This window comes from Vigna unguiculata, chromosome 7, assembly GCF_037176805.1.
Source record: "Vigna unguiculata cultivar grain cowpea cultivar isolate G323 ecotype 2 chromosome 7, ASM3717680v1, whole genome shotgun sequence".
Classification (NCBI taxonomy): domain Eukaryota; kingdom Viridiplantae; phylum Streptophyta; class Magnoliopsida; order Fabales; family Fabaceae; genus Vigna; species Vigna unguiculata.
This window is the reverse complement of record NC_140798.1, coordinates 19,351,232-19,368,742: the sequence shown is the minus strand read 5'-3', so window position 1 is coordinate 19,368,742 and position 17,511 is coordinate 19,351,232.

Below are 17,511 nucleotides of genomic sequence, written 5' to 3'. Positions count from 1 at the left end.
GTCATGTACTGAATTTGATCCTTGCTTGATTCGAATGAAAGCTTGTTGGTAACTTGAGTTTCTCCACCAATCTTTGGCTTACAACATTGTTGTCGCTTTCGTAAACGAATGCAACTAAACATGGGTGGCCTTCGATGAAACAACTTATTTCCTTACTTCCTTTTCCATCATCTTTATCTTTACTTCCTTTTCTTTTTCTTCTATTTCCCTTCCTTCTACAGTTTATATTGCTTCCTTTTCTATTCTTTCTTTTTCTATTTTCTCCTTCAGCCTATGTTGATCATTCTTGGCTTGTCTTGGTGTCATAAATTTCAACATCATTTCATGTCCCTCATGCCTCAAACAAAGGGAACGTTCATCAAGATTGAGCGTTTTAAAACGAAGTCATTCCCATCTCAAAAGAAGATGACATGAGTTCGTGGGAGCAATATCACATAATACTTCTTTCACACATTGTCATGTACTGAATTTGATCCTTGCTTGATTCGGATGAAAGCTTGTTGGTAACTTGAGTTTCCCCACCAATCTTTGGCTTACAACATTGTTGTCGCTTTCGTAAACGAATGTAACTAAACATGGGTGGCCTTCGATGAAACACCTTATTTCCTTACTTCCTTTTCCATCATCTTTATCTTCACTTCCTTTTCTTTTTCTTCTATTTCCCTTCCTTCTACAGTTTATATTGCTTCCTTTTCTATTCTTTCTTTTTCTATTTTCTCCTTCAGCCTATGTTGATCATTCTTGGCTTGTCTTGGTGTCATAAATTTCAACTTCATTTCATGTCCCTCATGCCTCAAACAAAGGGAACGTTTATCAAGATTGAGCGTTTTAAAATGAAGCAATGCACATCTCAAAAGAAGATGACAAGAGTTCGTGGGAGCAATATCACATAATAGTTCTTTCACACATTGTCCTGTACCGAATTTGATCCTTGCTTGATTCGAATGAAAGCTTGTTGGTAACTTGAGTTTCTCCACCAATCTTTGGCTTACAACATTGTTGTCGCTTTCGTAAACGAATGCAACTAAACATGGGTGGCCTTCGATGAAACACCTTATTTCCTTACGTCCTTTTCCATCACCTTTATATTCACTTCCTTTTCTTTTTCTTCTATTTCCCTTCCTTCTACAGTTTATATTGCTTCCTTTTCTATTCTTTCTTTTTCTATTTTCTCCTTCAGCCTATGTTGATCCTTACTGGCTTGTCTTGGTGTCATAAATTTCAACATCATTTCATGTCCCTCATGCCTCAAACAAAGGAAACGTTCATCAAGATTGAGCGATTTAAAATGAAGCCATGCCCATCTCAAAAGAAGATGACAAGAGTTCGTGGGAGCAATATCACATAATACTTCTTTCACACATTGTCATGTACTGAATTTGATCCTTGCTTGATTCGAATGAAAGCTTGTTGTTAACTTGAGTTTCTCCACCAATCTTTGGCTTACAACATTGTTGTCGCTTTCGTAAACGAATGCAACTAAACATGGGTGGCCTTCGATGAAACACCTTATTTCCTTACTTCCTTTTCCATCATCTTTATCTTTACTTCCTTTTCTTTTTCTTCTATTTCCCTTCCTTCTACAGTTTATATTGCTTCCTTTTCTATTCTTTATTTTTCTATTTTCTCCTTCAGCCTATGTTGATCCTTACTGGCTTGTCTTGGTTTCATAAATTTCAACATCATTCCATGTCCCTCATGCCTCAAACAAAGGGAACGTTCATCAAGATTGAGCGATTTAAAATGAAGCCATGCCCATCTCAAAAGAAGATGACAAGAGTTCGTGGGAGCAATATCACATAATACTTCTTTCACACATTGTCATGTACTGAATTTGATCCTTGCTTGATTCAGATTAAAACTTGTTGGTAACTTGAGTTTCTCCACCAATCTTTGGCTTACAACATTGTTGTCGCTTTCGTAAACGAATGCAACTAAACGTGGGTGGCCTTAGATTAAACACCTTGTTCTCTACTACCTTTTCCATAATCTTTTTCTTTACTTCCTTTTCTTTTTCTTTAATTTTCCTTCCTTCTGCAGTTTATATTTTTTCTTTTTCAATTCTTTCTTTTTCTATATTGTCCTTCAACGTATGTTGATCATTCTTGGCTTGTCTTGGTGTCATAAATTTCAACTTCATTTCATGTCCCTCATGCCTCAAACAAAGGGAACGTTTATCAAGATTGAGCGTTTTAAAATGAAGCAATGCCCATCTCAAAAGAAGATGACAAGAGTTCGTGGGAGCAATATCACATAATAGTTCTTTCACACATTGTCCTGTACCGAATTTGATCCTTGCTTGATTCGAATGAAAGCTTGTTGGTAACTTGAGTTTCTCCACCAATCTTTGGCTTACAACATTGTTGTCGCTTTCGTAAACGAATGCAACTAAACATGGGTGGCCTTCGAAGAAACACTGTATCTCCTTACTTCCTTTTCCATCATCTTTATCTTTACTTCCTTTTCTTTTTCTTTAATTTCCCTTCCTTCTGCAGTTTATATTTCTTCTTTTTCAATTCTTTCTTTTTCTATTTTGTCCTTCAACGTATGTTGATCATTCTTGGCTTGTCTTGGTGTCATAAATTTCAACTTCATTTCATGTCCCTCATGCCTCAAACAAAGGGAACGTTTATCAAGATTGAGCGTTTTAAAATGAAGCAATGCCCATCTCAAAAGAAGATGACAAGAGTTCGTGGGAGCAATATCACATAATAGTTCTTTCACACATTGTCCTGTACCGAATTTGATCCTTGCTTGATTCGAATGAAAGCTTGTTGGTAACTTGAGTTTCTCCACCAATCTTTGGCTTACAACATTGTTGTCGCTTTCCTAAACGAATGCAACTAAACATGGGTGGCCTTCGATGAAACACCTTATTTCCTTACTTCCTTTTCCATCACCTTTATCTTCACTTCCTTTTCTTTTTCTTCTATTTCCCTTCCTTCTACAGTTTATATTGCTTCCTTTTCTATTCTTTCTTTTTCTATTTTCTCCTTCAGCCTATGTTGATCCTTACTGGCTTGTCTTGGTTTCATAAATTTCAACATCATTCCATGTCCCTCATGCCTCAAACAAAGGGAACGTTCATCAAGATTGAGCGATTTAAAATGAAGCCATGCCCATCTCAAAAGAAGATGACAAGAGTTCGTGGGAGCAATATCACATAATACTTCTTTCACACATTGTCATGTACTGAATTTGATCCTTGCTTGATTCGAATGAAAGCTTGTTGTTAACTTGAGTTTCTCCACCAATCTTTGGCTTACAACATTGTTGTCGCTTTCGTAAACGAATGCAACTAAACATGGGTGGCCTTCGATGAAACACCTTATTTCCTTACATCCTTTTCCATCATCTTTATCTTTACTTCCTTTTCTTTTTCTTCTATTTCCCTTCCTTCTACAGTTTATATTGCTTCCTTTTCTATTCCTTATTTTTCTATTTTCTCCTTCAGCCTATGTTGATCCTTACTGGCTTGTCTTGGTTTCATAAATTTCAACATCATTCCATGTCCCTCATGCCTCAAACAAAGGGAACGTTCATCAAGATTGAGCGATTTAAAATGAAGCCATGCCCATCTCAAAAGAAGATGACAAGAGTTCGTGGGAGCAATATCAAATAATACTTCTTTCACACATTGTCATGTACCGAATTTGATCCTTGCTTGATTCGAATGAAAGCTTGTTGGTAACTTGAGTTTCTCCACCAATCTTTGGCTTACAACATTGTTGTCGCTTTCGTAAACGAATGCAACTAAACATGGGTGGCCTTCGATGAAACACCTTATTTCCTTACGTCCTTTTCCATCACCTTTATATTCACTTCCTTTTCTTTTTCTTCTATTTCCCTTCCTTCTACAGTTTATATTGCTTCCTTTTCTATTCTTTCTTTTTCTATTTTCTCCTTCAGCCTATGTTGATCCTTACTGGCTTGTCTTGGTGTCATAAATTTCAACATCATTTCATGTCCCTCATGCCTCAAACAAAGGAAACGTTCATCAAGATTGAGCGATTTAAAATGAAGCCATGCCCATCTCAAAAGAAGATGACAAGAGTTCGTGGGAGCAATATCACATAATACTTCTTTCACACATTGTCATGTACTGAATTTGATCCTTGCTTGATTCGAATGAAAGCTTGTTGTTAACTTGAGTTTCTCCACCAATCTTTGGCTTACAACATTGTTGTCGCTTTCGTAAACGAATGCAACTAAACATGGGTGGCCTTCGATGAAACACCTTATTTCCTTACTTCCTTTTCCATCATCTTTATCTTTACTTCCTTTTCTTTTTCTTCTATTTCCCTTCCTTCTACAGTTTATATTGCTTCCTTTTCTATTCTTTATTTTTCTATTTTCTCCTTCAGCCTATGTTGATCCTTACTGGCTTGTCTTGGTTTCATAAATTTCAACATCATTCCATGTCCCTCATGCCTCAAACAAAGGGAACGTTCATCAAGATTGAGCGATTTAAAATGAAGCCATGCCCATCTCAAAAGAAGATGACAAGAGTTCGTGGGAGCAATATCACATAATACTTCTTTCACACATTGTCATGTACTGAATTTGATCCTTGCTTGATTCAGATTAAAACTTGTTGGTAACTTGAGTTTCTCCACCAATCTTTGGCTTACAACATTGTTGTCGCTTTCGTAAACGAATGCAACTAAACGTGGGTGGCCTTAGATTAAACACCTTGTTCTCTACTACCTTTTCCATAATCTTTTTCTTTACTTCCTTTTCTTTTTCTTTAATTTTCCTTCCTTCTGCAGTTTATATTTTTTCTTTTTCAATTCTTTCTTTTTCTATATTGTCCTTCAACGTATGTTGATCATTCTTGGCTTGTCTTGGTGTCATAAATTTCAACTTCATTTCATGTCCCTCATGCCTCAAACAAAGGGAACGTTTATCAAGATTGAGCGTTTTAAAATGAAGCAATGCCCATCTCAAAAGAAGATGACAAGAGTTCGTGGGAGCAATATCACATAATAGTTCTTTCACACATTGTCCTGTACCGAATTTGATCCTTGCTTGATTCGAATGAAAGCTTGTTGGTAACTTGAGTTTCTCCACCAATCTTTGGCTTACAACATTGTTGTCGCTTTCCTAAACGAATGCAACTAAACATGGGTGGCCTTCGATGAAACACCTTATTTCCTTACTTCCTTTTCCATCACCTTTATCTTCACTTCCTTTTCTTTTTCTTCTATTTCCCTTCCTTCTACAGTTTATATTGCTTCCTTTTCTATTCTTTCTTTTTCTATTTTCTCCTTCAGCCTATGTTGATCCTTACTGGCTTGTCTTGGTTTCATAAATTTCAACATCATTCCATGTCCCTCATGCCTCAAACAAAGGGAACGTTCATCAAGATTGAGCGATTTAAAATGAAGCCATGCCCATCTCAAAAGAAGATGACAAGAGTTCGTGGGAGCAATATCACATAATACTTCTTTCACACATTGTCATGTACTGAATTTGATCCTTGCTTGATTCGAATGAAAGCTTGTTGTTAACTTGAGTTTCTCCACCAATCTTTGGCTTACAACATTGTTGTCGCTTTCGTAAACGAATGCAACTAAACATGGGTGGCCTTCGATGAAACACCTTATTTCCTTACATCCTTTTCCATCATCTTTATCTTTACTTCCTTTTCTTTTTCTTCTATTTCCCTTCCTTCTACAGTTTATATTGCTTCCTTTTCTATTCCTTATTTTTCTATTTTCTCCTTCAGCCTATGTTGATCCTTACTGGCTTGTCTTGGTTTCATAAATTTCAACATCATTCCATGTCCCTCATGCCTCAAACAAAGGGAACGTTCATCAAGATTGAGCGATTTAAAATGAAGCCATGCCCATCTCAAAAGAAGATGACAAGAGTTCGTGGGAGCAATATCACATAATACTTCTTTCACACATTGTCATGTACTGAATTTGATCCTTGCTTGATTCGAATGAAAGCTTGTTGTTAACTTGAGTTTCTCCACCAATCTTTGGCTTACAACATTGTTGTCGCTTTCGTAAACGAATGCAACTAAACATGGGTGGCCTTCGATGAAACACCTTATTTCCTTACATCCTTTTCCATCATCTTTATCTTTACTTCCTTTTCTTTTTCTTCTATTTCCCTTCCTTCTACAGTTTATATTGCTTCCTTTTCTATTCCTTATTTTTCTATTTTCTCCTTCAGCCTATGTTGATCCTTACTGGCTTGTCTTGGTTTCATAAATTTCAACATCATTCCATGTCCCTCATGCCTCAAACAAAGGGAACGTTCATCAAGATTGAGCGATTTAAAATGAAGCCATGCCCATCTCAAAAGAAGATGACAAGAGTTCGTGGGAGCAATATCAAATAATACTTCTTTCACACATTGTCATGTACCGAATTTGATCCTTGCTTGATTCGAATGAAAGCTTGTTGGTAACTTGAGTTTCTCCACCAATCTTTGGCTTACAACATTGTTGTCGCTTTCGTAAACGAATGCAACTAAACATGGGTGGCCTTCGATGAAACACCTTATTTCCTTACGTCCTTTTCCATCACCTTTATATTCACTTCCTTTTCTTTTTCTTCTATTTCCCTTCCTTCTACAGTTTATATTGCTTCCTTTTCTATTCTTTCTTTTTCTATTTTCTCCTTCAGCCTATGTTGATCCTTACTGGCTTGTCTTGGTGTCATAAATTTCAACATCATTTCATGTCCCTCATGCCTCAAACAAAGGAAACGTTCATCAAGATTGAGCGATTTAAAATGAAGCCATGCCCATCTCAAAAGAAGATGACAAGAGTTCGTGGGAGCAATATCACATAATACTTCTTTCACACATTGTCATGTACTGAATTTGATCCTTGCTTGATTCGAATGAAAGCTTGTTGTTAACTTGAGTTTCTCCACCAATCTTTGGCTTACAACATTGTTGTCGCTTTCGTAAACGAATGCAACTAAACATGGGTGGCCTTCGATGAAACACCTTATTTCCTTACTTCCTTTTCCATCATCTTTATCTTTACTTCCTTTTCTTTTTCTTCTATTTCCCTTCCTTCTACAGTTTATATTGCTTCCTTTTCTATTCTTTATTTTTCTATTTTCTCCTTCAGCCTATGTTGATCCTTACTGGCTTGTCTTGGTTTCATAAATTTCAACATCATTCCATGTCCCTCATGCCTCAAACAAAGGGAACGTTCATCAAGATTGAGCGATTTAAAATGAAGCCATGCCCATCTCAAAAGAAGATGACAAGAGTTCGTGGGAGCAATATCACATAATACTTCTTTCACACATTGTCATGTACTGAATTTGATCCTTGCTTGATTCAGATTAAAACTTGTTGGTAACTTGAGTTTCTCCACCAATCTTTGGCTTACAACATTGTTGTCGCTTTCGTAAACGAATGCAACTAAACGTGGGTGGCCTTAGATTAAACACCTTGTTCTCTACTACCTTTTCCATAATCTTTTTCTTTACTTCCTTTTCTTTTTCTTTAATTTTCCTTCCTTCTGCAGTTTATATTTTTTCTTTTTCAATTCTTTCTTTTTCTATATTGTCCTTCAACGTATGTTGATCATTCTTGGCTTGTCTTGGTGTCATAAATTTCAACTTCATTTCATGTCCCTCATGCCTCAAACAAAGGGAACGTTTATCAAGATTGAGCGTTTTAAAATGAAGCAATGCCCATCTCAAAAGAAGATGACAAGAGTTCGTGGGAGCAATATCACATAATAGTTCTTTCACACATTGTCCTGTACCGAATTTGATCCTTGCTTGATTCGAATGAAAGCTTGTTGGTAACTTGAGTTTCTCCACCAATCTTTGGCTTACAACATTGTTGTCGCTTTCGTAAACGAATGCAACTAAACATGGGTGGCCTTCGAAGAAACACTGTATCTCCTTACTTCCTTTTCCATCATCTTTATCTTTACTTCCTTTTCTTTTTCTTTAATTTCCCTTCCTTCTGCAGTTTATATTTCTTCTTTTTCAATTCTTTCTTTTTCTATTTTGTCCTTCAACGTATGTTGATCATTCTTGGCTTGTCTTGGTGTCATAAATTTCAACTTCATTTCATGTCCCTCATGCCTCAAACAAAGGGAACGTTTATCAAGATTGAGCGTTTTAAAATGAAGCAATGCCCATCTCAAAAGAAGATGACAAGAGTTCGTGGGAGCAATATCACATAATAGTTCTTTCACACATTGTCCTGTACCGAATTTGATCCTTGCTTGATTCGAATGAAAGCTTGTTGGTAACTTGAGTTTCTCCACCAATCTTTGGCTTACAACATTGTTGTCGCTTTCCTAAACGAATGCAACTAAACATGGGTGGCCTTCGATGAAACACCTTATTTCCTTACTTCCTTTTCCATCACCTTTATCTTCACTTCCTTTTCTTTTTCTTCTATTTCCCTTCCTTCTACAGTTTATATTGCTTCCTTTTCTATTCTTTCTTTTTCTATTTTCTCCTTCAGCCTATGTTGATCCTTACTGGCTTGTCTTGGTTTCATAAATTTCAACATCATTCCATGTCCCTCATGCCTCAAACAAAGGGAACGTTCATCAAGATTGAGCGATTTAAAATGAAGCCATGCCCATCTCAAAAGAAGATGACAAGAGTTCGTGGGAGCAATATCACATAATAGTTCTTTCACACATTGTCCTGTACCGAATTTGATCCTTGCTTGATTCGAATGAAAGCTTGTTGGTAACTTGAGTTTCTCCACCAATCTTTGGTTTACAACATTGTTGTCGCTTTCGTAAACGAATGCAACTAAACATGGGTGGCCTTCGATGAAACAACTTATTTCCTTACTTCCTTTTCCATCATCTTTATCTTTACTTCCTTTTCTTTTTCTTTAATTTCCCTTCCTTTTGCAGTTTATATTTCTTCTTTTTCAATTCTTTCTTTTTCTATTTTGTCCTTTAACGTATGTTGATCATTCTTGGCTTGTCTTGGTGTCATAAATTTCAACTTCATTTCATGTCCCTCATGCCTCAAACAAAGGGAACGTTTATCAAGATTGAGCGTTTTAAAATGAAGCAATGCCCATCTCAAAAGAAGATGACAAGAGTTCGTGGGAGCAATATCACATAATAGTTCTTTCACACATTGTCCTGTACCGAATTTGATCCTTGCTTGATTCGAATGAAAGCTTGTTGGTAACTTGAGTTTCTCCACCAATCTTTGGCTTACAACATTGTTGTCGCTTTCGTAAACGAATGCAACTAAACATGGGTGGCCTTCGAAGAAACACTGTATCTCCTTACTTCCTTTTCCATCATCTTTATCTTTACTTCCTTTTCTTTTTCTTTAATTTCCCTTCCTTCTGCAGTTTATATTTCTTCTTTTTCAATTCTTTCTTTTTCTATTTTGTCCTTCAACGTATGTTGATCATTCTTGGCTTGTCTTGGTGTCATAAATTTCAACTTCATTTCATGTCCCTCATGCCTCAAACAAAGGGAACGTTTATCAAGATTGAGCGTTTTAAAATGAAGCAATGCCCATCTCAAAAGAAGATGACAAGAGTTCGTGGGAGCAATATCACATAATAGTTCTTTCACACATTGTCCTGTACCGAATTTGATCCTTGCTTGATTCGAATGAAAGCTTGTTGGTAACTTGAGTTTCTCCACCAATCTTTGGCTTACAACATTGTTGTCGCTTTCCTAAACGAATGCAACTAAACATGGGTGGCCTTCGATGAAACACCTTATTTCCTTACTTCCTTTTCCATCACCTTTATCTTCACTTCCTTTTCTTTTTCTTCTATTTCCCTTCCTTCTACAGTTTATATTGCTTCCTTTTCTATTCTTTCTTTTTCTATTTTCTCCTTCAGCCTATGTTGATCCTTACTGGCTTGTCTTGGTTTCATAAATTTCAACATCATTCCATGTCCCTCATGCCTCAAACAAAGGGAACGTTCATCAAGATTGAGCGATTTAAAATGAAGCCATGCCCATCTCAAAAGAAGATGACAAGAGTTCGTGGGAGCAATATCACATAATAGTTCTTTCACACATTGTCCTGTACCGAATTTGATCCTTGCTTGATTCGAATGAAAGCTTGTTGGTAACTTGAGTTTCTCCACCAATCTTTGGTTTACAACATTGTTGTCGCTTTCGTAAACGAATGCAACTAAACATGGGTGGCCTTCGATGAAACAACTTATTTCCTTACTTCCTTTTCCATCATCTTTATCTTTACTTCCTTTTCTTTTTCTTTAATTTCCCTTCCTTTTGCAGTTTATATTTCTTCTTTTTCAATTCTTTCTTTTTCTATTTTGTCCTTTAACGTATGTTGATCATTCTTGGCTTGTCTTGGTGTCATAAATTTCAACTTCATTTCATGTCCCTCATGCCTCAAACAAAGGGAACGTTTATCAAGATTGAGCGTTTTAAAATGAAGCAATGCCCATCTCAAAAGAAGATGACAAGAGTTCGTGGGAGCAATATCACATAATAGTTCTTTCACACATTGTCCTGTACCGAATTTGATCCTTGCTTGATTCGAATGAAAGCTTGTTGGTAACTTGAGTTTCTCCACCAATCTTTGGCTTACAACATTGTTGTCGCTTTCGTAAACGAATGCAACTAAACGTGGGTGGCCTTCGATTAAACACCTTGTTCTCTACTACCTTTTCCATAATCTTTTTCTTTACTTCCTTTTCTTTTTCTTCAATTTCCCTTCCCTCTACAGTTTATATTTCTTCTTTTTCAATTCTTTCTTTTTCTATTTTATCCTTTAACGTATGTTGATCCTTCTTGGCTTGTCTTGGTGTCATAAATTTCAACTTCATTTCATGTCCCTCATGCCTCAAACAAAGGGAACGTTTATCAAGATTGAGCGTTTTAAAATGAAGCAATGCCCATCTCAAAAGAAGATGACAAGAGTTCGTGGGAGCAATATCACGTAATAGTTCTTTCACACATTGTCCTGTACCGAATTTGATCCTTGCTTGATTTGAATGAAAGCTTGTTGGTAACTTGAGTTTCTCCACCAATCTTTGGCTTACAACATTGTTGTCGCTTTCGTAAACGAATGCAACTAAACATGGGTGGCCTTCGAAGAAACACCTTATTTCCTTACTTCCTTTTCCATCATCTTTATCTTTACTTCCTTTTCTTTTTCTTCAATTTCCCTTCCCTCTACAGTTTATATTTCTTCTTTTTCAATTCTTTCTTTTTCTATTTTATCCTTCAACGTATGTTGATCCTTCTTGGCTTGTCTTGGTGTCATAAATTTCAACTTCATTTCATGTCCCTCATGCCTCAAACAAAGGGAACGTTTATCAAGATTGAGCGTTTTAAAATGAAGCAATGCCCATCTCAAAAGAAGATGACAAGAGTTTGTGGGAGCAATATCACGTAATAGTTCTTTCACACATTGTCCTGTACCGAATTTGATCCTTGCTTGATTTGAATGAAAGCTTGTTGGTAACTTGAGTTTCTCCACCAATCTTTGGCTTACAACATTGTTGTCGCTTTCGTAAACGAATGCAACTAAACATGGGTGGCCTTCGAAGAAACACCTTATTTCCTTACTTCCTTTTCCATCATCTTTATCTTTACTTCCTTTTCTTTTTCTTTAATTTCCCTTCCTTCTGCAGTTTATATTTCTTGTTTTTCAATTCTTTCTTTTTCTATTTTCTCCTTCAATGTATGTTGATCATTCTTGGCTTGTCTTGGTGTCATAAATTTCAACTTCGTTTCTTGTCCCTCATGCCTCAAACAAAGGGAACGTTTATCAAGATTGAGCGTTTTAAAATGAAGCAATGCCCATCTCAAAAGAAGATGACAAGAGTTCGTGGGAGCAATATCACGTAATAGTTCTTTCACACATTGTCCTGTACCGAATTTGATCCTTGCTTGATTTGAATGAAAGCTTGTTGGTAACTTGAGTTTCTCCACCAATCTTTGGCTTACAACATTGTTGTCGCTTTCGTAAACGAATGCAACTAAACATGGGTGGCCTTCGATGAAACACCTTATTTCCTTACTTCCTTTTCCATCATCTTTATCTTCACTTCCTTTTCTTTTTCTTCTATTTCCCTTCCTTCTACAGTTTATATTGCTTCCTTTTCTATTCTTTCTTTTTCTATTTTCTCCTTCAGCCTATGTTGATCCTTACTGGCTTGTCTTGGTGTCATAAATTTCAACATCATTTCATGTCCCTCATGCCTCAAACAAAGGGAACGTTCATCAAGATTGAGCGTTTTAAAATGAAGCCATGCCCATCTCAAAAGAAGATGACAAGAGTTCGTGGGAGCAATATCACATAATAGTTCTTTCACACATTGTCCTGTACCGAATTTGATCCTTGCTTGATTCGAATGAAAGCTTGTTGGTAACTTGAGTTTCTCCACCAATCTTTGGCTTACAACATTGTTGTCGCTTTCGTAAACGAATGCAACTAAACATGGGTGGCCTTCGATGAAACACCTTATTTCCTTACGTCCTTTTCCATCACCTTTATATTCACTTCCTTTTCTTTTTCTTCTATTTCCCTTCCTTCTACAGTTTATATTGCTTCCTTTTCTATTCTTTCTTTTTCTATTTTCTCCTTCAGCCTATGTTGATCCTTACTGGCTTGTCTTGGTGTCATAAATTTCAACATCATTTCATGTCCCTCATGCCTCAAACAAAGGGAACGTTCATCAAGATTGAGCGATTTAAAATGAAGCCATGCCCATCTCAAAAGAAGATGACAAGAGTTCGTGGGAGCAATATCACATAATACTTCTTTCACACATTGTCATGTACTGAATTTGATCCTTGCTTGATTCGAATGAAAGCTAGTTGTTAACTTGAGTTTCTCCACCAATCTTTGGCTTACAACATTGTTGTCGCTTTCGTAAACGAATGCAACTAAACATGGGTGGCCTTCGATGAAACACCTTATTTCCTTACTTCCTTTTCCATCATCTTTATCTTTACTTCCTTTTCTTTTTCTTCTATTTCCCTTCCTTCTACAGTTTATATTGCTTCCTTTTCTATTCTTTATTTTTCTATTTTCTCCTTCAGCCTATGTTGATCCTTACTGGCTTGTCTTGGTTTCATAAATTTCAACATCATTCCATGTCCCTCATGCCTCAAACAAAGGGAACGTTCATCAAGATTGAGCGATTTAAAATGAAGCCATGCCCATCTCAAAAGAAGATGACAAGAGTTCGTGGGAGCAATATCACATAATACTTCTTTCACACATTGTCATGTACTGAATTTGATCCTTGCTTGATTCGAATGAAAGCTTGTTGGTAACTTGAGTTTCTCCACCAATCTTTGGCTTACAACATTGTTGTCGCTTTCGTAAACGAATGCAACTAAACATGGGTGGCCTTCGATGAAACAACTTATTTCCTTACTTCCTTTTCCATCATCTTTATGTTTACTTCCTTTTCTTTTTCTTCTATTTCCCTTCCTTCTACAGTTTATATTGCTTCCTTTTCTATTCTTTCTTTTTCTATTTTCTCCTTCAGCCTATGTTGATCATTCTTGGCTTGTCTTGGTGTCATAAATTTCAACATCATTTCATGTCCCTCATGCCTCAAACAAAGGGAACGTTCATCAAGATTGAGCGTTTTAAAACGAAGTCATTCCCATCTCAAAAGAAGATGACATGAGTTCGTGGGAGCAATATCACATAATACTTCTTTCACACATTGTCATGTACTGAATTTGATCCTTGCTTGATTCGGATGAAAGGTTGTTGGTAACTTGAGTTTCCCCACCAATCTTTGGCTTACAACATTGTTGTCGCTTTCGTAAACGAATGTAACTAAACATGGGTGGCCTTCGATGAAACACCTTATTTCCTTACTTCCTTTTCCATCATCTTTATCTTCACTTCCTTTTCTTTTTCTTCTATTTCCCTTCCTTCTACAGTTTATATTGCTTCCTTTTCTATTCTTTCTTTTTCTATTTTCTCCTTCAGCCTATGTTGATCATTCTTGGCTTGTCTTGGTGTCATAAATTTCAACTTCATTTCATGTCCCTCATGCCTCAAACAAAGGGAACGTTTATCAAGATTGAGCGTTTTAAAATGAAGCAATGCACATCTCAAAAGAAGATGACAAGAGTTCGTGGGAGCAATATCACATAATAGTTCTTTCACACATTGTCCTGTACCGAATTTGATCCTTGCTTGATTCGAATGAAAGCTTGTTGGTAACTTGAGTTTCTCCACCAATCTTTGGCTTACAACATTGTTGTCGCTTTCGTAAACGAATGCAACTAAACATGGGTGGCCTTCGATGAAACACCTTATTTCCTTACGTCCTTTTCCATCACCTTTATATTCACTTCCTTTCCTTTTTCTTCTATTTCCCTTCCTTCTACAGTTTATATTGCTTCCTTTTCTATTCTTTCTTTTTCTATTTTCTCCTTCAGCCTATGTTGATCCTTACTGGCTTGTCTTGGTGTCATAAATTTCAACATCATTTCATGTCCCTCATGCCTCAAACAAAGGAAACGTTCATAGAGATTGAGCGATTTAAAATGAAGCCATGCCCATCTCAAAAGAAGATGACAAGAGTTCGTGGGAGCAATATCACATAATACTTCTTTCACACATTGTCATGTACTGAATTTGATCCTTGCTTGATTCGAATGAAAGCTTGTTGTTAACTTGAGTTTCTCCACCAATCTTTGGCTTACAACATTGTTGTCGCTTTCGTAAACGAATGCAACTAAACATGGGTGGCCTTCGAAGAAACACCTTATCTCCTTACTTCCTTTTCCATCATCTTTATCTTTACTTCCTTTTCTTTTTCTTTAATTTCCCTTCCTTCTGCAGTTTATATTTCTTCTTTTTCAATTCTTTCTTTTTCTATTTTGTCCTTCAACGTATGTTGATCATTCTTGGCTTGTCTTGGTGTCATAAATTTCAACTTCATTTCATGTCCCTCATGCCTCAAACAAAGGGAACGTTTATCAAGATTGAGCGTTTTAAAATGAAGCAATGCCCATCTCAAAAGAAGATGACAAGAGTTCGTGGGAGCAATATCACATAATAGTTCTTTCACACATTGTCCTGTACCGAATTTGATCCTTGCTTGATTCGAATGAAAGCTTGTTGGTAACTTGAGTTTCTCCACCAATCTTTGGCTTACAACATTGTTGTCGCTTTCGTAAACGAATGCAACTAAACATGGGTGGCCTTCGATGAAACACCTTATTTCCTTACTTCCTTTTCCATCATCTTTATCTTCACTTCCTTTTCTTTTTCTTCTATTTCCCTTCCTTCTACAGTTTATATTGCTTCCTTTTCTATTCTTTCTTTTTCTATTTTCTCCTTCAGCCTATGTTGATCCTTACTGGCTTGTCTTGGTGTCATAAATTTCAACATCATTTCATGTCCCTCATGCCTCAAACAAAGGGAACGTTCATCAAGATTGAGCGTTTTAAAATGAAGCCATGCCCATCTCAAAAGAAGATGACAAGAGTTCGTGGGAGCAATATCACATAATAGTTCTTTCACACATTGTCCTGTACCGAATTTGATCCTTGCTTGATTCGAATGAAAGCTTGTTGGTAACTTGAGTTTCTCCACCAATCTTTGGCTTACAACATTGTTGTCGCTTTCGTAAACGAATGCAACTAAACATGGGTGGCCTTCGATGAAACACCTTATTTCCTTACGTCCTTTTCCATCACCTTTATATTCACTTCCTTTTCTTTTTCTTCTATTTCCCTTCCTTCTACAGTTTATATTGCTTCCTTTTCTATTCTTTCTTTTTCTATTTTCTCCTTCAGCCTATGTTGATCCTTACTGGCTTGTCTTGGTGTCATAAATTTCAACATCATTTCATGTCCCTCATGCCTCAAACAAAGGGAACGTTCATCAAGATTGAGCGATTTAAAATGAAGCCATGCCCATCTCAAAAGAAGATGACAAGAGTTCGTGGGAGCAATATCACATAATACTTCTTTCACACATTGTCATGTACTGAATTTGATCCTTGCTTGATTCGAATGAAAGCTTGTTGGTAACTTGAGTTTCTCCACCAATCTTTGGCTTACAACATTGTTGTCGCTTTCGTAAACGAATGCAACTAAACATGGGTGGCCTTCGATGAAACACCTTATTTCCTTACGTCCTTTTCCATCACCTTTATATTCACTTCCTTTTCTTTTTCTTCTATTTCCCTTCCTTCTACAGTTTATATTGCTTCCTTTTCTATTCTTTCTTTTTCTATTTTCTCCTTCAGCCTATGTTGATCCTTACTGGCTTGTCTTGGTGTCATAAATTTCAACATCATTTCATGTCCCTCATGCCTCAAACAAAGGGAACGTTCATCAAGATTGAGCGATTTAAAATGAAGCCATGCCCATCTCAAAAGAAGATGACAAGAGTTCGTGGGAGCAATATCACATAATAGTTCTTTCACACATTGTCCTGTACCGAATTTGATCCTTGCTTGATTCGAATGAAAGCTTGTTGGTAACTTGAGTTTCTCCACCAATCTTTGGCTTACAACATTGTTGTCGCTTTCGTAAACGAATGCAACTAAACGTGGGTGGCCTTAGATTAAACACCTTGTTCTCTACTACCTTTTCCATAATCTTTTTCTTTACTTCCTTTTCTTTTTCTTTAATTTTCCTTCCTTCTGCAGTTTATATTTTTTCTTTTTCAATTCTTTCTTTTTCTATATTGTCCTTCAACGTATGTTGATCATTCTTGGCTTGTCTTGGTGTCATAAATTTCAACTTCATTTCATGTCCCTCATGCCTCAAACAAAGGGAACGTTCATCAAGATTGAGCGTTTTAAAATGAAGCCATGCCCATCTCAAAAGAAGATGACAAGAGTTCGTGGGAGCAATATCACATAATAGTTCTTTCACACATTGTCCTGTACCGAATTTGATCCTTGCTTGATTCGAATGAAAGCTTGTTGGTAACTTGAGTTTCTCCACCAATCTTTGGCTTACAACATTGTTGTCGCTTTCGTAAACGAATGCAACTAAACATGGGTGGCCTTCGATGAAACACCTTATTTCCTTACGTCCTTTTCCATCACCTTTATATTCACTTCCTTTTCTTTTTCTTCTATTTCCCTTCCTTCTACAGTTTATATTGCTTCCTTTTCTATTCTTTCTTTTTCTATTTTCTCCTTCAGCCTATGTTGATCCTTACTGGCTTGTCTTGGTGTCATAAATTTCAACATCATTTCATGTCCCTCATGCCTCAAACAAAGGGAACGTTCATCAAGATTGAGCGATTTAAAATGAAGCCATGCCCATCTCAAAAGAAGATGACAAGAGTTCGTGGGAGCAATATCACATAATACTTCTTTCACACATTGTCATGTACTGAATTTGATCCTTGCTTGATTCGAATGAAAGCTAGTTGTTAACTTGAGTTTCTCCACCAATCTTTGGCTTACAACATTGTTGTCGCTTTCGTAAACGAATGCAACTAAACATGGGTGGCCTTCGATGAAACACCTTATTTCCTTACTTCCTTTTCCATCATCTTTATCTTTACTTCCTTTTCTTTTTCTTCTATTTCCCTTCCTTCTACAGTTTAT